Source organism: Zalophus californianus, chromosome 8, assembly GCF_009762305.2.
Source record: "Zalophus californianus isolate mZalCal1 chromosome 8, mZalCal1.pri.v2, whole genome shotgun sequence".
Taxonomy (NCBI): Eukaryota; Metazoa; Chordata; class Mammalia; order Carnivora; family Otariidae; genus Zalophus; species Zalophus californianus.
Window position 1 is genome coordinate 124,342,153 of NC_045602.1, and position 20,389 is coordinate 124,362,541.

Consider the following 20,389-nt stretch of genomic DNA (forward strand, 5'->3'; position numbering starts at 1 on the left):
AATAACATATAAGGTTCCCATTGTACTCCTGTTGAACAGTGTTACTCTGGATGCCACAGCAGTGACTGAGTTCACTGCTCACTCATCGCCTCCATGCCCCATGCTGAAGAGACCGGTCCTAGCCAAACCTCATGGGCTCATGTCCCTGGCTGGCTCTTCTCTCCTCCCTACAATTATCTCTGGCGTCCCCACCCTTGTTGCCTGCTTGTCTATCTGGAGGACCCAGACTCCAGAACTCCGGTCCTGTCTTCTAGAATTCTCCACTTGGGAAATCTCACCTCCCAGCCCCCATCTGGCAGCCATTGTGTTTTCTTTATCAGACATTCACATAAAACAATAGTCAATTTGAAACTTAATTACACACCCATTCTTCTGTCTCCAGCCTGCCCAATTTATCCCAAATCCAGTGATTTTAGGGGTGGAGCTGGGGTGGGGAGAGGCTTATTTCTTCCCTCTTCTCCAGGGCAAGTCATGGTTTTCACAGAGATAAGGTGGACTGGGTTTGGGGAGGGACACAGGTCCTTCTATGGCAAAGGTACAGACTTTGTTTTTGGAAGAGATAATGTCCACAGCTCCCCTGGGAGGATGAGAGAATCCTGAAGGACTCAGGGAGCAAGGCGGTAAAAGGAATCTTGGCAGGGATGAAGACTCCCCCCCTTCCAATGGGGAGGCCCTGTCTGGTTGTGGCTGAGAACTTGTGCTGCAGAGTCAGGTTAGCGCTATGCAAGTCGTGTATGCCTTGGGTACGTGACAGTACCTCTCTGACCCTCAGTCTCCTCCTAAGATGAGGACAAGGACAGACCTAACCTAGCACAGTGCGTTTGCCCGTAAGTGCTCCATAAATGCTAGGCTATCATCATACCTTTTGAAAAAGGGCCCATAGGGGCTGTGTGGGATAATTTTAATCAGTTTTTATTTTGCTTCGGTGCATTTTTGTAATTCTCCTACCATGAATCTGCTTAAAATAAATAATGAAAAAGTTAATAGAGGAGGAATAAAATTAAGTGGAAACGTCATCCTAACACAGGGCTCCAATGTGGGGTATTAGATGTGGAAATAGGTAAGAAATCTTAGAGTCTAAACTTCACACACACTCATTTAATATCTAAAATCGAAGCTCCAAGAGGAAAAGTGATTTGGCCAAAGTCTACAGCAGGTTAGTGGCAGAGCCAAAACCGGAATGGCAGACCGTAGAGGTCACGAGGTCAGACTTTCCCAAGGCCACTCAGACAAGACAGATCCTATCGTTAGACGTTTGAAAAAAGCTGGATTAAAGGAAGTTGTCACATTTCAGCACTGAGCACTCCTCAGAATCCTTAACACATGACAGTGCATTGGGCACTTCAAGAGAGATCTCCAGTGTGCCCACAATGGCTCATTACCGAGCCCCTTGAAAAAATTAACACCCATGAAAGCTCTCCCTGCCCCAAGCAGAGAAATGCTATAGCTTAGATACATTCTTAGATTTAAAAAATAATATTTTTTTAGATATTTTAAGTAGTATGATTTTTTAAAATTTTTATTGTTATGTTAATCGCCATACATTACATCATTAGTTTTGGATGTAGTGTTCCATGATTCATTGTTTGTGCATAACACCCAGTGCTCCACACAGAACGTGCCCTCTTTAATATCCATCACCAGGCTAACCCATCCCCCCACCCCCCTCCCCTCTAGAACCCTCAGTTTGTTTTTCAAAGTCCATCATCTCTCATGGTTCGTCTCCCCCTCTGATTTCCCCCCCTTCATTCTTCCCCTCCTGCTATCTTCTTCTTTTTCTTCTTTCTTAACATATATTGCATTATTTGTTTCAGAGGTACAGATCTGTGATTCAACAGTCTTGAACAATTCACAGCGCTCACCATGCACATACCCTCCCCAATGTCTGTCACCCAGCCACCCCCTCCCTCCCACCGACCACTCCAGCAACCTTCAGTTAGTTTCCTGAGATTAAGAATTCCTCATATCATTGAGGTCATATGATACATGTCTTTCTCTGATTGACTTATTTCACTTGGCATAACACCCTCCAGTTCCATCCAGGTCATTGCAAATGACAAGATCTCATTCCTTTTGATGGCTGCATAATATTCCATTGTGTATATATACACCACATCTTCTTTATCCGTTCATCTGTCAATGGACATCTTGGCTCTTTCCACAGTTTGGCTATTGTGGACATTGCTGCTATAAACATTGGGGTGCACGTACCCCTTCGGATCCCTACATTTGTATCTTTGGGGTAAATACCCAGTAGTGCAGTTGCTGGATCATATGGTAGCTCTATTTTCAACTTTTTGAGGAAACTCCATACTGTTTTCCAGAGGGGTTGCACCAGCTTGCATTCCCACCAACAGTGTAGGAGGGTTCCCCTTTCTCCGCATCCCCGCCAACATCTGTCGTTTCCTGACTTGTTAATTTTAGCCATTCTGACTGGTGTGAGGTGGTATCTCATAGAGGTTTTGATTTGGATTTCCCTGATGCCAAGCGATGTGGAGCACTTTTTCATGTGCCTGTTGGCCATTTGGATGTCTTCTCTGGAGAAATGTCTGCTCATGTCTTCTGCCCATTTCTTGATTGGATTATTTGTTCTTTGGGTGTTGACTTTGATAAGTTCTTTATAGATTTTGGATACTAGCCCTTTATCTGATATGTCATTGGCAAATATTTTCTCCCATTCTGTCGGTTGTCTTTTGGTTTTGTGGACTGTTTCTTTTGCTGTGCAAAAGCTTTTTATCTTGATGAAATCCCAATAGTTCATTTTTGCCCTTGCTTCCCTTGCCTTTGGCGATGTTTCTAGGAAGAAGTTGCTGCAGCTGAGGTCGAAGAGGTTGCTGCCTGTGTTCTCCTTTAGGATTTTGATGGACTCCTGTCTCACATCTAGGTCTTTCAACGATTTGGAGTCTATTTTTGTGTGTGGTGTAATGAAATGGTCCAGTTTCATTCTCCTGCATGTGGCTGTCCAATTTTCCCAACACCACTAGTTGAAGAGACTGTCTTTTTTCCACTGGACATTCTTTCCTGCTTTTAAGTAGTATGATTTTTAAAAATTACATTCAAATCGTCTGTTGCTGGTAGAAAGTTAAATTTTTCATAATCTCTTTCCTTTTAAGTTGGAAATATTACAAACGCGCGGAAAAGCATAGAGAATAACACTGTGAACACTAACGTCCCCATCGCTCAGTTTTGTGGAATCCTAACCACATGACCATTTCTTCACTGGATTCGGGTTTTGTCTTAATGAGAAGTGAGTATTATACTTTGCGTTGAAGCCCCCTTGTCCCTCTGATCTCATCCCCCTGCCACCCCTCTCAGAGGTGACCACTGTCAACTTTTGCTGTTTGTCATTGCCAGACATGTTTTTAAACTTCTACTACCCGTGGCTACATAAACAGTACATACTATTATTCTGTAAAGGTGAACGATGTAGTCAAATGGTATGTTGATCCCTCAGCACCCTCATTTTGTTCCTTCATATCACAGCTTTTTGGATCTTCCCATGCGAACACAAGTAGCACTTGATCACTCACTGGAAATGCTGTGTATGAACGTCCCAAGTGTATTGACTCTGGTTTTTGACAACGAAGTTGTTTCCCGTTTCTCGCTATTTCGGAACAATGCTGCAAAGAACATTCTGATACCCGTGCTGCGGGTTTCTCTAGGATAACACACAGGAGTGGAATTTATGGAATGGATCTCAGGCAGTGGACATCCTCACTTTGATGAGAGATTGGTAGATCTCTCAGTCTTACCCACCAACTATGATTTCAGTCCGCAGCGTCTGTGGTTCCTGTTGCTCCGCATCCTCCCCAGCACCTGATTCCAAAAGGTGATGAATGTAAGATGAGAATTTGTATTTCCCCTATTATGGGACGGAAAGGCTCTTTTTGTCATTTGAGTTTGCACTGGGAGTGCACTTGTTCATATCCTTTGCCCATTTTTCTATTGCATTATTTACCTCTTATCATTTGAGGGAACTATTTATTCTTTTTTTTTTTTTAAGATTTTATTTTTAAGTAATCCCTTCGCCCAACGTGGGTCTCAAACACACAACCCCGAGGTGGAGAGTCTCACCGTGGAGCCAGCCAGGTGCCCTGGGCACTGTTTATTCTTGATCCAAACCCTTTTTCAGTTATATTAGCTGAAAGTATCTTTGATCAGATTGCAGCTTGTCTTTTCACTCTCTTTAGAGCCTCTTTTGTTGTAGAAAAGTTTACAGTTATGTGGAAGTTACATTCTGGTTAAATTATAAATCAGGTCGTTAAATTTACTAATCTTTTCCTTTATGGTTTGTGCTTGTTGTATCTTGTCCATAAAATCTTGCAGTGCACTGGGATCATGAAGATATTATACTAAATATTTTCTTCAAGTTTTATTTTGCATATTTAGGTGTTTATTCATAGGAATTGATTTTTGTGTGTGGTATGAAATAGACACCATTATATTTCTCTTCATATGGATAACCAATTGGCCCCACACCATTTATTGAATAGGACAACCTTTCTTTTTGTTTTCCTTCCTACCTTCCTTCCTTCCTTCCTTCCTTCTTTCTTTTTTTTTAGAACATCCTTTCTTGACTGAATGCAATGTCATTTCTTTTTGTCTCCCATTTTCAGATATATGTAGATCTGTTTCTGGTCCACTTATCTATCTCTAGTAGCCACATTCAAACAATAAAAAGATTTTTTAAAACCCAGGTGAGTGAACCCACAATTATACCAAAATAAAAAGTTTAATTTTAAAAAGTCCCCAAAAGAAATGGTTGAAATCACTTAATAATATATTTTATTTAATCATATATTTATAATTTCAACATCTAATCAGTAAAAAATAATGAGATACTTTTGTTCTTTTTAGATACATAGTCACCAAATATAATGTGTATTTTACACGTACATCTTAATTTAAACCATACCATGCTTGACAGTGTACCTAGAGCTTTATATATTGTACGGCATGTCTTTCTTTTTGTTCGTTTATATAAATTTTAGGATGATGCTGAGTAGGACAGAACAAAGGTTAGAGACCAATGGCATATTGATCTCCTCCGCTGGATTTCAGTAAAAGCAACTACCATATTCTGAGTGTTTGCAATTTGCTGAGTACTAAGTGGCTTTGTCCTATTGGGCTTTTAATTGAAACTTCATTGAATTTATTGATTAATTTGGGAAGAACTGACGTCTCTACATAATAAATCCCTCTGCCATGAATATGACACATTGATATAGGTCTTCATTTATGTTTATATAAGGGTAGGTATAGGTCTGCTTTTATGTTTTTCAATAAAGTTAGATAATTTTATTAATCCAAAGCTTTTTGTTAGCTGATTCATTCTTAGATAATTTATCATTGTTATTGCTATTGTAAATAGGTTTTAAAACTGAATCTTCTCATTTGTTGGTGTTACATTTTCAACATATTAAAACCAAAATGCTTTTAATATGTAGAAAATGTATCCAGTAGCCTTGCTAAATTCTCTTATTATATCTGTTTTTAATTTCTTGTTTTATTACATTGTTAGGGCCTCCAGTAAAATATCACAGAGAAGCAGTAATAATGTGCATATCAGATAGGGGTTAGTTTGCCCATGAGTAGTTGAGGCACAAGATAATAGTAGCTTAAACAAGGTAGATTATTCCTCAGTTCTGTGAAAGTCCAGATGTACGCAATCTAAGGTTAGAATGGCAGCTGTTCCCCATGGCAGTTCTCAGGAACCTAGGCTCCTTCCAGATACTGCTCTTCCATCTCTATGAGGTCTTTATCCTCATGGTCCAAGATGGCTGCCAGAGCTCCAGCCACATGTCCTTGTTAACAGAAAGACGGAGGGGACAAAGAAGAAAAGGGAGTAAGTCATGTTGCAGCTGTCCTTTAAGAAAAGATCCTGGAAGCTGCCACATTACATTTCTGATTGGATTTCAATGGCCAGAACATATGTGCATGCTCTCACCTAGTTTGACTTAAATCTTTTTGGAGGGCATTTACGTGCTCAAATGAAAACCAGAGGTTCTATTACAGGAAGGCAAGGAGACTAGATAATATTGGACAACTCACAGGCTGTGCCACAGGGGCAACCTTGTTTATTCTTCACTTTAAAGGAACACTTTGACCTTTTTAAGTATGATATGTGCTTTAGGTTTTCGGTAGGTAGCTTTTTTTTTTTAATTTTTTGATTGTTATGTTAATCACCATACATTACATCATTAGTTTTTGATGTAGTGTTCCATGATTCATTGTTTGTGCATAACACCGAGTGCTCCACGCAGAATGTGCCCTCTTTAATACCCATCACCAGGCTAACCCATCCTCCCACCCCCCTCCCCTCTAGAACCCTCAGTTTGTTTTTCAGAGTCCATCATCTCTCATGGTTCGTCTCCCCCTCCGACTTACTCCTTCATTCTTCCCCTCCTGCTATCTTCTTCTTTTTCTTTTTTCTTAACATATGTTGCATTATTTGTTTCAGAAGTACAGATCTATGATTCAACAGTCTTGCACAATTCACGGCGCTCACCATAGCACATACCCTCCCCAATGTCTATCACCCAGCCACCCCATCCCTCCCACCCCCCACCACTCCAGCAACATTCAGTTTGTTTCCTGAGATTAAGAATTCCTCATATCAGTGAGGTCATATGATACATGTCTTTCTCTGATTGACTTATTTCACTCGGCATAACACCCTCTCGGTAGGTAGCTTTTATGGGGTTCTAAAAGTTTCTTTTAAGTAAGCTAGAAATTTTGTCCACTTGTTTTTAAATCAGTGCTGAGTATTCTTGATTGCTTTTTGTGCATCTACTGAGAAAATCACGTTTTTCTCTCCTTTAATCTGCTAATTAATAAATAAATATTCTCAGGTTAAACAATTTTTGCATTCCTAGTATAAACCTAACTTGGTCATGATGCAATATATATATATATATATTATAAATATATATAAAATACATACACATTTTATAAATTGCTGAAACTTAAAAAAATTGTGGTAAAATATACATAACATAAAATTTACCACTTTAGCCATTTTTTAGTGTACAATTTAGAGGTATTAAGCACATTCACATTGTTATACAATTGTTATACATAGTTATACATCACCACCATCCATCCCATGAATTCTTTCGTCTTTCCATACTGAATCTCTGTACCTGTTAGAAAATAACCTTTCATGCCTCCCTTCCCCCCAGCCCCTGGCAACCACCATTCTACTTTCTGTCTCTACAGAATTGACTCCTCTAGGTTCCTCATATAAATGGAACCATACGGTATTTGTCATTTTGTGATTTGGCTTCCTTCATTTAGCATGAAGTCCTCAGGGTTCCTCCATGTTATGGTGTATCAGAATTCCCTCCCTTTTAAAAGCTGAATGATATTCCACTATATGTATATATTACATTTTGTTTTATCACATAACATTCCATTATACATATATATGACATTTTTCATTTTGTGTGTATATCATATTTTGTTTGTTATCACATTTGTTTGTTTTTCACAAACACACATTTGTTATCTGTCAGTTGACATGTGGGTTGCTTCTACCTTTTGGCTGTTGTGAATAACGTTGCTATGAAATGGGTGTAAAATATCTCTTCCAGACCATGCTCTCAATTCTTTTGGTTACATACCGGGGAGTGGAATTGCTGAATCATATGGTAATTCTATTTTTAATTCTGTAAGGAACTGTTACACTGCTCTCCACAGCAGCTGCGTTATTTTCCATTCCCCCTAGCAGACCAAAAGTGTTCCGATTTCTCCATATCCCCACCGACATGTATTATTATCGGTCGTTTTTTTTTTTTTTTAATAATATCCGTTCTGACAGGTGTGCAGTGGTATCTCATTGTGGTTTTGCATTGATTTGCATTTCACTAATGATTAGTGGTACAGAACGTCTTTTCATGTGCTTCTTGGTCATTTGTATATCTTCTTTGAAGAAATATCTATTCACATCCTTTGCCCATTTTAAAATCTGGTTTTTGTTATTGTTGTTGAGTTGTAGGAATTTATATACTCTGGATATGAACCCCTTATCAGATATGTGATTTGCAAAGATTTTCTCCCATTCCAGGGATTGCCTTTTCACTCTGTTGATACTGTTCTTCAGTGCACAAGAGTTGTTGCTTTCAAAGTAGTCCAGTGAATCTATTTTTTTCTTTTGTTTCCTGTGCTTTTGGTGTCGTATCCAAAGAAATCACCACCAGATCCAATGTCATGAATATTTCTCCTATGTTTTCTTCTAAGAATTTTATAATTTTAGCTCTTATGCTTAGGTCTTGATCCATTTTGTGTTAATATTTATATATGGTGTAAGCTGAGAGTCCAGTTTCATTCGTTTGCATGTGGATATCCAGTTTTTCCAACACAAATTTGGTTTTGATCAAATTTTATTTAAGCCTTCCGCACCTGGGAGATGCTACTTTGATTCAACCTTTGATTGATTGCTGGAAACCTTTTACTATTCTTCCTGACAGGTGGTCACTTAGCTTGGGCTTGATGCTTCCAGGGACAAGACGCTCAAAACTTCATAAATCACCTTCTGCCCTGGTAGAACTATTGTATCTGGTAGAAAAATCTTAATTTGGGGCACACACCTTCCTCCCTGTACCGTTCATCTGTTGGTCCTGGTTTGTTTTCTGGGCCTCTAAGAAGAGACAAGCATTCTTTCCCCAAGTTGACTTCAGTAAATAACAGAAGTACATGATAGGCAACTATATGTCAGGTTATAAGGTTGATCACATTTACTCCACGAAGCAATTGATTAACAAGTCCTATTACTGAGTCCTATTTTGCAGACAAAGCAAATAAGGCTTGAAGAGCTTATAATTTTCACAAGGTCAGTTATGCGAATGGTAGCACTGATATTTCAAAGGCAGTGGGCTTGACCATTCTGCCAAGCTGACCCTCTCATCATCCCCAACAGCCAGCCCAGAACTCCTTTGGTTCTTTAATTATTCTTCAGAGGATATGGTTTTCTCATCCTGTCCCATCCTATGACACAGGAGGTCTTTATATATTTTGGATATTAATTCCTTATCAGATATATGATTTGCAAATATTTTCTCCCATTCAATAAGTTGCCTTTTCATTTTGTTGATGATTTCCTTTTATGTACAGAAGCTTTTTTATTTGATGTAGTCCCACCTGTTTATTTTCTGTTGTCTTTGCGTTTGGTCCTCCCTGATGGCACATGAGACCAGGTAAGAGGTGTGAGCAGCTGCTGCCAGGTAAAACCTCTAGAACTTAGTCATGTCACCTGCCACTAAGGCTGCTCTCCCCAGCAACATTGCCCAGGTGATTTATTTTTAACCAGTGTGGAGGATTTCTCATTCCTCTTCATCGAGTTCAAACATTTCTCCAAATCCATGTGGATCTTGATCCTGCCATTATTGGATAGCTCACACCTGTGCAGAACTCACTGTGTGCCAGGCACAGTTCTAAGTCCTTTCTGTATATTAGCACAGACAAATCCCACAACACCCCAGTGACATACCTATCATTATCATCCCTATTTTGCCAATTAACAAAATAGTCACAGAGCAGTTAAGCAACTCACCAAAGGTCAAACAGCCAGACCGTGGCAGAACCAGTATTCAAGCCCAGAAAGCCAGGCTCCAGAATTTGTGCTCTCAGCCTCTATACCATGCTGCCTTCAAACATCTGACAATCTCAGCCAACTTTTGGGGGTCCAAAAGGTTGCCACACACTTCGGGACCTCCTTTTTTTTTTTTTAATGAAGAGAGAACAAACAAGGGCCCAGAGTCTTTGAAAGGCAACAGTGTTACAAAATATAATGGTTTATTTCATTCCATTTTTTCCCCATTGCTTTCTACTTATGATACAGGTGTTTCATTTGGTAGTAATAACATTTCCTTCTAAAACAAGTCTAAATGAAAATAAGTGATGTAAGAAAAATACTAATAGTATAGGTGGTTTTCAGATATGACAAAAATCATAACGGTCATAGGAAAATCAGGGATATTTGGAAAGATCATAGGCAGTCAAGTTAGGTGAGACTGTGATGCAGGGACAAAAAGCCCCAGTCTCGGTGGCTTAACACAGCTGAGCCTATCACTCACTCATGGTACCTGCCCGTCAGGGGCCAGCACGGGACACTCATCATCCTGGTGACTCCACATCCAGTCTTGCTTCCATGACAACCCCAGCACTGGCTCTTCAAGCTCCTGCTCAGGTGTGACGTGCGGTCTCTCTGCTCTCATTTCATTGGCCAGAACAAGTCACACGGTCACATCTAACTTCAAAGGAAGCAAGAAAATGGTCATTTGCCTGAAATGAGAGTAGAACAGTTGAGAACAGCCCATAGGTAGACTGTGAATAAAGGAGTCTGAAAGATGGGTCTAGAAAGGTAAACTGAGTCACTGGATTGGTCTGTCTTTGACCACTATGACTTGCCTCACCAAGCGGCCTTCACACCTGTTCTCAGAGAAGGGACTCTGGTGCACCATGGAGAAGACACTAACAACACCTTTCTGTTAAGCCAATTCTGTTCCTTCAGGCTTCCTTTTGGGTGGGAGTGCTGTTATTTCCTAAGCAGTGTGGGCTGAACTGTGTGGTCGGGTTTTGTTTGTTCCCTGAAGGTAAATGTAGCAGTGTGAGCTTCGGCTGAGATCGGATTTGGTTCTGTCACTACTTTGAAAAGCTATCCAGGGAAGGGAATTGGAAAGGAGAGCAATTCAAGGATAGGGTCCAAGGAACCATTTTCCAGGCAAAGAAAAAATAATGTGCAAAGACCCTGAGGCGGAAAGACGAGCAAACAAAAGGCCAGCGTGGCTGTAGCCACTGGGGTTGGTGTGAGTGGGATAAAACGGGGTTGGAGATGTAGGGATATAGACACAAGGTCATCGAGGCCTCGTAGTCCAGGGGAGTTTTGAATTTTATGAGTTTAATTATAAATGCACAGAAAGCCATGAAAGTTTCAATAAGGGAGGGACCTGATCCAGGGTGTGTAAAGGATCATCCCTGGCCCCTGGGTGAAGAGTGGGTGGTGGGAGCCAGCGCCTGGGAGAATAGAAGTGAAGAGACTTTTGCATACCTCCAGAGATGATATCGATGTGGACAAGGTTGGCTGTGGTGGAGATGAAGACACGGTGAAAATCTGAGATACATTTGGACGTGGCAAGAACTGGATTTTCTGATGATTTGGGAAGGACGGGAGGAAGAACACAAAGATAGTGACTCCCACGGTCTGGGCTTGACAGCTGACAAGGGCGTGGGGAGATGAGCTAGGACCGTTAACGTAGGCGGGATTGCTGTTGTTCTCTTTCAAAGACTGAGGAAAGGGGGAGTGGATTGTCCTTCACAAACCTAGTAACTGAACTCCAGTGCAGGTGTGTCTACCTCAAACAAAGGTCATACTTTCCCCAGTCTCCCAGACCGGTACATTAATTTTTGTAATGGGGGATATTTAGTGCTTTTACTACCATTCAGTGTTAAAATACATAGATGCCCCTGAATGCAAATGTAGACTTCCAATGAAGCCAGCACAAAGCTTGGGACCCTACTTAAAGACACGGGCATGTTGGCACCAGGTGTTGGGAATATACATTTCATAGATGATGTAAGGGCGACGCCATACCAGCCTTGAGGAACAAGTTTTAAAATCTTGCTTTCCAATTGGTGCAGGGGCTAAGTGCTGGTGTGTGATTGGAGGGATGGTAGCTGGCACTGTAACTAACCTCAGCGAGTTGTAATTGGTCATCGTGCCGACCTGCTTGGGTTTGGAGCGATGTAGTCCGTCTTGGCCTGTGATTGGTGGGATTGTAATGCTACTTCCTCTGTGATTGGTTAAACCCGTGAGGCTATTGAAAAGTTTCTGAACGCCAATCCAGCATTGGCCACTAGGTGGAGCCCGGGATGCGCAAAGCGAGGCGCTGCAGCGAGTCTGGGCCGCTTCCTCTCTGACGCCCTCCGTTCTGACCCGGCGCTAGTTCTACTCTGTGCCCTCAGGCAACCGCGGGACAGGGGTGGAGTTGTGGGGGACGGTGTTAGAACTCCCACTCCAGCCCGGGTGGCCACGCTTCTCTGCACAGCCCCTTTGGCCCCTTCCTCTGGCTCCCAGCCTCGCAGAGGACTTTGGCTGACCGAGGGGTGGGGCAGCGAGTTCGCGAAAGTTTGTGAAAGCCAGATCAAAATGCAAAATTGTGGAGTGTGTCAAAGGAGACACAGCAGCGCCCCCTCCCTCCACTGCGACCTCGGCCCGCCTCTGAGCCCTTCTCTCCAGTTGGACACCTCCTCCGCGCCCTTTCACATCCTTAAAGGACTTTTCCAAAGGAGCATCTCATTGGAGCTTAGGACTGTGCCATTCCGGTCAAGGGCACTAGCTGGAGATCACCCTACCCAAAGACGCCCCTGTCATACCTGCTGTTTGTCTTGCCACTGCATTTCATCACTATTTGAAATTCTCTTTTTAAAAAACGTGTTTCCTTGCTTACTGTCTCTCCATCACACCTCTGCACCAAAATGTAAGCTCTGCCAGGGAGGGAGTAGGGAGGGCTGGATGCACTACAGAATGCCCAGTGACATTTGAATTGGGGATAAACAAACAACTTATTTTTTAAGTATAAGTGTGCTTCATGTGTTATTTGGTACATATTTATACTAAAAACAAAACTTCATTGTTGGGAGCCTGGGTGGCTCAGTTGGTTAAGCGACTGCCTTCGGCTCAGGTCATGATCCTGGAGTCCCGGGATCGAGTCCCGCATCGGGCTCCCTGCTCGGCAGGGAGTCTGCTTCTCCCTCTGACTCCCCGCTCTCATGGTCTCTCTATCTCATTCTCTCTCTCAAATAAATAAATAAAATCTTTAAAAAAACCAAAACTTCATTGTTTATCTGAAATTCAAATGTCACTGGGCATCCTGTATTTTTATTTGCTAAAACTGCAACCCTGTGGGGGATGGCTGTTTTGACTTCACAGCTGGGTCCCCACACCTGCAACAGTGCACATGGAAAGTGGTGAATACCCGTTAAATGACTGGGTGGATAATTTCCTTCCTTCACTCACTCATCCATCTAACCCATTAAGTTAAGTTCCAGCTGGGTCCTGGGAATGGAACAGCAAACGGGACACAGTCCCCTCCACAGATGGAGGCAGTAGCCACCATCTGATTACACTGTGACGGTGGACAGTGTTGGGGGCTGTGTGAGCCCAGAGGAGAGGCCAGCAGGGCTGTGGAGGAAGGTGATAAAGATGGGCCTTGGAGGAGGGCAGGGGAGAAAAGGAAGGTGTGACCACTGCTCTGGGCAGAAGGCTTGGCGTGTGCAAAGGCCAGAGCCAAGGGGAAGCTGTGGGATCCTGAGAGCTGCGAGCGGCTGGGAGTGGGGGGCAGATGTGCGGTGAGGTGGGGCAGTCAGAAATCAGCTGGGGACGAGACTCGTTCACTGAGCACACGTGCCCACCAGTCAGGCACAGTGGCGATGCTAGGTTGGTATTACTGTGCCCGTTACACAGATGAGGAGACCGAGGCTCAGAGCAATGAAATACCTGGTCTGGGTTTACAGTCTGAGTGGAAAAGCTGAGCTTCAAACTCATGTCTGACAGACCCTGAAGCCTGCACTGTTCTGGAAAAGCCCCTGGGTTAAGGACTGGAACCCTGATCGGAGGATGAAGAAACTGAGCCTCAGAAAGGTGACAGGGCTGTCCCTGTGAGTATGGCTCCTCCAGTTTCACAGGAGCCCCACCCCTCGGTCAGCCAAAGTCGTCCTCCTCCTGACTGAGGCAGTGCGAGGGGTATGGTTTGTCTGTGGCCCTCTGAGACCGCGGGGGCAGGGGGAAGGGGCCGGGGCAGGACCCAGGGGTCGGGGCTGCTGTACTTCCTGTTCCTGATTGGGTTGGGTCTCCAGGACCCCCTTGCTGAGCCCTGTGGCTAATTCCTTGCATGGGTCCTGGGCGGGTCCACCGTTTCCGTGGAGACCGCCTCCTACCATCCCTGAAATCTCATTGTGACCAGTATTAAGAGATTAACACTGCCTGGCGGCCCTCACAGGCTATTGGGTGCCAGGGTGGCGGCAGGAGCCCCCTCAAAGATGAAGAGGTGGCTCACTGTGCGGGACCCCATAGCACCCGGAGGAGGATGTCAGACTGGGGCCAGGGCTTCCCCCAGCACCCTCCAGGTATGGTCGTGACTCCACATCCACCTGGACAGGAGGACGGGGTGGTGGAAGAGAGACACAGGACCCAGGGGAGGAGTCCAGATTTGGGAGCAGTGCAGAGGCCTTGTACCCCGAGCCCCCAAGCCAGAAAGGCCCAGGGTTCTTGATGGGCGGCTGCCGTTCTGATCAAGGTGGATCCAGATTCCCTCCACAAGGAGAGGGGAGGCTTACAGAGTCTTTTAGCTAAGGACCAGACACCTCACCTCCTTTCTTTTGCAGTTTGGGAAACTGATGCAGAGAAGGAAAGTGCCTGGCCAAAGTCAATGAGTTAGTGGCCTGAAGCAGGTGGACAATCCTGAGGCAGCCCTGAGGTCGCCTGGGCAGAAAAGCCTGGTTAAGATGGCATTGCCCCCTCTGCCTTGAATTTCAAGTGCTTCTCCCTGACCTCCAGGAAGGGGTCCCCTCCGTCTCCGTCCCCTGGGCCTGTCCCATTGACCGTGCTTCCCTTCCCTCCCCCTCTCGCGTCCTCTTGACCTTCCCTGCGTCCCGCACAGCCTGATGCAGAGAGTTCCCGCTAGGCTCCACTCCGCCGGAGGACAGGGCCACCAGGCCCTAACTCTCCCAGCCAGGGGATGTCACCATCTGGATGACTGTGGACATTTTTTGTTCCCCACTTCAACCTCTCCGTGTCTTCGGGGAGTCCAGACACAGTGGGAGTCCTGACAGCCCACAGCCCACCCCCACCCCACCTCCTGCCAGGCCAGCCCGGAGAGATTTAGGTCAGGCTCCAAAGCTCACTGGGCCAGGTTTCCTGGCCTGGTGGGCAGCCGGGGAGGGGAGCAAGTCTTCTCAAAGCACACCTTTTTTATAGTTTTGATTTTTGAACCATGTGAATGTAATACCGATTGAAAAAATTAATTTAAAAATTTAAATAAATTAAGTAAAATATCAAGTAATAATAATAATCACAAAGTCCTCAATAATATGAAAGGCGTGCAGCCAAGATGGAGACCAAAGTACGAGGACTTGACATAAGGAACAGAGAAAGCCTGCCTCCGAGTCTCTGAATTTTTGACCTGGAAAGGCCCTTTATTTCAAGCCAATCTCATTTTGCCAGTAGCAAAATACTGGTCATTGGTACCAAGAATCAGGAGCTCCCTATGTGCCGGCCATAGTGCCAGGCACTGTCTGAATTATCATCCCACTGAATCGGCATTCTGACTCTACCAGGAAGCTATCATCGTTCCCATTCTATAGATGGGGAAACTGAGCCCCACTGAAGTTGCAACTAGTGAGTTGCAGAACATGGATGCATATCTAGGCCTTATTCTAGCTCCCACCGTGGGTCTCAATCTTGGCTGCACATCAGAATCACTTAGGGACTTTAAAAAATACTGATGCCTAGCACCCACCCACCGCAATCCCCAGATTTGATCACTGCCCTGTGATGGGACCTGGGCATCGGTATTTTTTTAAAGGTTCCCAGATGAATCTAATTCACTGTCAGGGTTGAGTCTCTGCTTTATGCTAGCCAACTTTTCAAACAGGAAACCGAGGCCAGGGAGGGAAATGACCTTGTGTAAGGTCACACAGTGGCTGGAAGCAGACCTGAGGCAGGGCTCTCATGGAACCTTTGTGAACATAAATAAGAGGTGCTCTCCTCTGGGCGATAAATCTCCATGGGCACTTGGTTTGCTAAGTGAAACAGGGGCTAGATTTCCACACCAACTCACCTCCTTGCACAGAGAACCTTTGTGCAGTGAGCAACCTGTACAACTGTATGCAGCAATCCTGGCCTGAGTCTCAGGACTTCCAAACACTACATCTCAGTGACCTTCAGGCAAATCCCTGGGGCCCTTCAGTACCTGGGTGCAGGGAGACCCAGGGCGGTTCCTGGGATAAGGGTTTCATGCCTTACGCCATGACCCGGGCCTGGGCCAGGCGGGGGCTTGCTCTCATCCTTCAGGCCCCACAGGGGCTGAGCAGGCACCATCTCACTCCGAAGGTCACGTCTGCAGATAAAGTCAGGAACATAACCAGGAGGGAAGAGGGATATAAACAGGAGGGACAACAACAGCCTCAGCCCAGAAGTCACAAGCCACCTGGCAGGAGGCTGCCCTCAGGCAGGCCCCGCCCACACAGATCCAAGTCCTCCTGGCTTCCTTCCTGATCATTCTCCAGCCCAGACACTCTACCCACATCCTGAGCCTCGTGGTCAGCGTCTCCCACAATGCCCTGCTCTCTGGCCAGCGTGCCTTCCATGTCCTTCCTCCATCACCCACCATGTTCTCTGCTTCTGAGTGTTCCCCTGGCCCCGGATGCCACCTCTTCCAGGAATCCATCCCTGACCACTCTAGCCCAGAGACAGGCCTGCCTTCTTAGGCCTCCTCCAGCCCTCACAGTCCATGCACACAGCCCGCACGCGCCTCAGGATGGAGCTTATTCTGTCATCGGACTGGCCAGCTTGCCTTGGGGGCACCGAGTGTCAGCCCTGGAAGGGCAGGGTGGCCCCCGGGGTTAAGAGCAGACTGTGCAGCCAGACCACTCAGGTTGGAATCCCAGCTCCTATTCCTTGCATGTTGTATGACTCGGGCCCGTGGCTCAAACCCTCTGTGCCTCAGGTCTGCAAAATGGTGATAAAACGATTGCCCGCTTCATCGACTGGTTGTAAGGATTAATGAGTTAACCCACGCAAAGCCCCCCAAACAGCTGCATTAACATCAGCCGTGGCTATGCGCGCTCCGCTTCCTCCTCCTGCCAAGCCTGGGAGGTAGGTATGATTATTCGCAATCACAGGTGAGGAAAGAGATCCACGGGAGGTCCAGAGTCAGGGAAGGGCCCTGCATCTTTCTCTGGGGCCTGACGCCTCCAGAGGGAGGACGTGGCTGAGGCAGGGTCTAAGTTGGAGCCTCTGGGTTACGGCTCACGGCTGTCCCTCAGAGGGCCCACAGGGCCCAGGGCCAGGTGAATTGCCCAGACTCTCGGTGGCTCTAGGCACCTCTCTGCCTCCAGCCAGCCACGGGAAGCGGGGTGCACAGCAGAGCGGGGCGTTTGCACTGCATCTTGTTTGCTAATGTCCAGAACACGTCACTGAGTCCAGAGAGAGCCCCTGTCTTCCTCAGGCTAGCTGGAGACTTAGAATACCTGGGGTAACTTCTGTCCCTGGACAATGACACCCCCCACCCCCCCACCCCCGCCCCATGCAATCTGCATAAAGGAGTGAGGGGATGAGGCAGGCCCAGCATCTTTCCGGTTGCCATCATCGGCTCTGGCTCTACCTTTCAAAGGAAATATTAAGGGGAGGGCATCTAAAAGTCTGAGAGGTAGGCACTGGGTGAAGCAGGGCCTCTGCCCACCCTCCCTGGCTCCTGGGAGCCTCAGATCCCATTTGGAAGGCCCAGGGGCCCACATCCTCCTAAGCACTCTCCAGGCTCTGACACTGCAGGATTCTAGAATCCCGTGCTCAAAGCTGCCGCTCTGCATCCCTGTTTGTAAAGCTCTCCCCCCAGCTGCCTTTATCTCTCTTTGGTAACAAGGCAAATTTGCTCAGGACCCAGAGCAGGGGCGACAAGCAGACTGTTGACTCTTGAGCAAAACCTATCCTTTGGAGAGCAGGAGAGGAGGCACTGGATGTGCGCGGGGAGGCCAGCAGCCTCTTGCATAACCCGGGTGGCCTCCTGCCCACCCAGGCCTTTTCAGGGTTAGGGGTGAGGCAAACCGCAAACTCATGCCCAGTTAATTTTTTAAGGCAAAATCAACAGGCTCAGCAATGATTAGCAGGCAAGTAAGTTCGTCTTAATCACGCTGAGGAGAGGGAGGAAGGAGGCTTCTGGGGGCCCAAGGATGGGGCTCAGTTATCAGTTAACCACCTGAATGTTGTTTCCTTCCAAATCCACTGGCCTTCAGCCCCGAGCTCCCTCATCTCCCTCTCGGAAGTACTCCTGTGGCAACCCCGTGGCCATCAGCGACTGACGGAACAAACGCTGTCCCGTGCAGGGTCCCCGGGAGGCACTGCCAGGGCCCTTGAGGGCTGGGGTGAAGGACAGGGGTCCTCACAGAGCTCGGGGTCTTCTTTTGAAGCCACCCCCTCCACCGCTGTGTGGCCTTGAGCAGGTCCCCTCCACCCTCTGGGGCTCAGGGAGGGGCCTGAGGTCTATGGTTCAACCTGCAGTCAGCTGCCACTGCCCTGGAGGCCTCAGTGTCTCCATCCACCCAATGGGTGGGTTGGTTGAGACACCCTTTCCAGTCTTGAAGTTCTCTGAGGTCATGACTGGATTAAGCCAATGTGGCCTTATCCAGGTGAGGAGGGTGGTATGGGTAGCTTTTTAGGAATTCAAGGGAGAGAAGGTGCCCAGAACAGGGAGGGGGCTTACCTGATATCTGCTGTTGGTACCAGCAAACGACAGATCCCAGCTCCAGGAAGAGAGCTGTCCTCTCAGATGGGAGGCGGGGGTCCCTGTGGCGTGGGGTGGTCCCTGTCTGCGGGGATGGCCTGGCAGACCCCAGCCGGCCCAGGACCCCTCCCCCTGGACTTGAGTGCTGCCAAGCGAAGCGGTAGGGCCAGGCCAGCCCCAGACCAGCTGGCTGCCTGGACTGGAGTTTGGTCAGTGGTTGGGGACCTATATTGTGAGAAAGTTTAGGACTTTGTCCACAAACTGGAATTTGAAATTTCAAAGGGGCGAAACTGGAGGGCCCTACCCCAGAGTGGAGATGGCTCTTGGCTTCTTTCCCCCACGACTTTTGTTCTTTGTCTTGATAAGTCCGGGTTCCCTGCACCACTCCCCGGGGGGTGGGGCGAGGAAAGACCAGAGATAGTGGGGTGGTAAGCGCCCAGGGGAAGCTAAGATGCCAGGCAGCCTGGGGTGGCCAGTGTCTGGAGGATGCCTCTGAACTTGCATGTGACCAGGGACAGGCTCCTTGGCTCCTCAGATCTCTGAGCTCCGGGCAGTAATGTGATGGAATCACCAGCTCCAGGGCTCCAGAATTCTGACGTCCTGTCTGGGATTCCCGGAGGGAGGCAGTATATGGGGGGGGAAGCCCTTCAGCCCTGGAGTCAGACTTGGGCTCAAATTATAGCCCCTCCTGTGTGGGTTTAGGCAAGTCACTTCTTGTCTCTGAGACTTAGTTTTGTCATCTCTAAAGCAGAGCAGATAAAATAAGAATGGAAGGGTCTTAGCACCGGGTGGGCCTAGCACAGAATCTCTCCAGAAACATTAGCCATTACCGTGGTTTAAAAGGAGAATGAAGCGGTCCAGAATGGCAGCCCTCTTAACCACTGTCCTCACTGCAGGCTGGAGTGCCCTGCCTGCAGCTGGGTCTGCGGCAACCCCTCCCCTCTGGCGGCCCCACATGAGCCCTCCTGCCCTTCTAGAGGCCTCCATCTCTCCATCTACAACATGAAGGAGTTGGACCTCTCAGGGAGCTCTGAGGTCCTCTGTTATCCCCTGGGAGCCACCACATGTCGAGTGGGGTCAGACAGGCCACGGGGCGGGGCAGAGAGCGAGAGAGGCTGCCGAGCTGGTGGCGCGGAGGCCCAGGTTTGTCCATGGCTGGGCAGGCCTTCCCCAGGAGCTCTCCTGAGCAGGGGTCCTGATTGCCACCACTTGTGTGGCTAGGGGGTCAAGGAATCAACCACCAGTGGTAATTGCCCCTGTTGCCCAGATGCCTACACTTGGTCATTTAATGCCCACACCATCCCTGCAAAGAAGGTACCAGCCCATTTATCTGATGCCAGAACTAAGGCTGGGAGGGGTGGGACCTGATGCCATAGTTTCGGGAAGTTGGCAGTGCCTGGATTTTGACCTAGCTCTGTCTGATTTCAAGGCCTGTGGTTTACCCTCAAAGTGGTGTTTGGGGGGAGGGGAGAGGGAAGGAGGACTAAGAACCCCTATAATATTATTTTATTTAATCTTCACAACAAACTACAAGTTAGGCCGATTTTACAGAAGGAGAAACTGAGGCTTCAAAAGAATAACTTGCTTGAGATCATAGAGCCAGTAGATCTTATAGGTGGCGTGTCGTTTATATGAAGGACATGTTTCTAGCAGATATTGTTTGGGGTCCGCTAAGGGTGCAATAGAGTATGTCTGTAATCAATTATGCACGTTCACATGTGGGCAGTTATAGTTCAAGAGTGGATAAATTTACACGCTGAGTAGGTTGTGATGTGTGGGACGTGAGTGGGGTATGAGACAGGTTTCCAGGCTGTGACTCATAAGCAGTGGGTCATGCGTGTTGTGTGTTTGGTGAAGTGTTTATGTCACGCTCTGTGTACTTGGTAGCCTGT

The 20,389-nt window shown here is 46.7% G+C and overlaps 1 protein-coding gene and 1 long non-coding RNA gene across 2 annotated transcripts in view; one reads left to right on the plus strand and one right to left on the minus strand.

Moving 5' to 3' along the window:
- HNF4A (hepatocyte nuclear factor 4 alpha) overlaps nt 1–20,389 on the plus strand; it is a 61,087-nt gene that overhangs the window by 12,730 nt on the left and 27,968 nt on the right. The window lies entirely within an intron of this gene.
- On the minus strand, nt 9,669–18,817 carry LOC113937792. Its single transcript, XR_003524720.2, has 3 exons — nt 18,477–18,817; nt 11,048–11,146; nt 9,669–10,250 (listed from the first exon to the last, which is right to left on the minus strand). It is a non-coding gene; the product is annotated as an uncharacterized LOC113937792 (long non-coding RNA).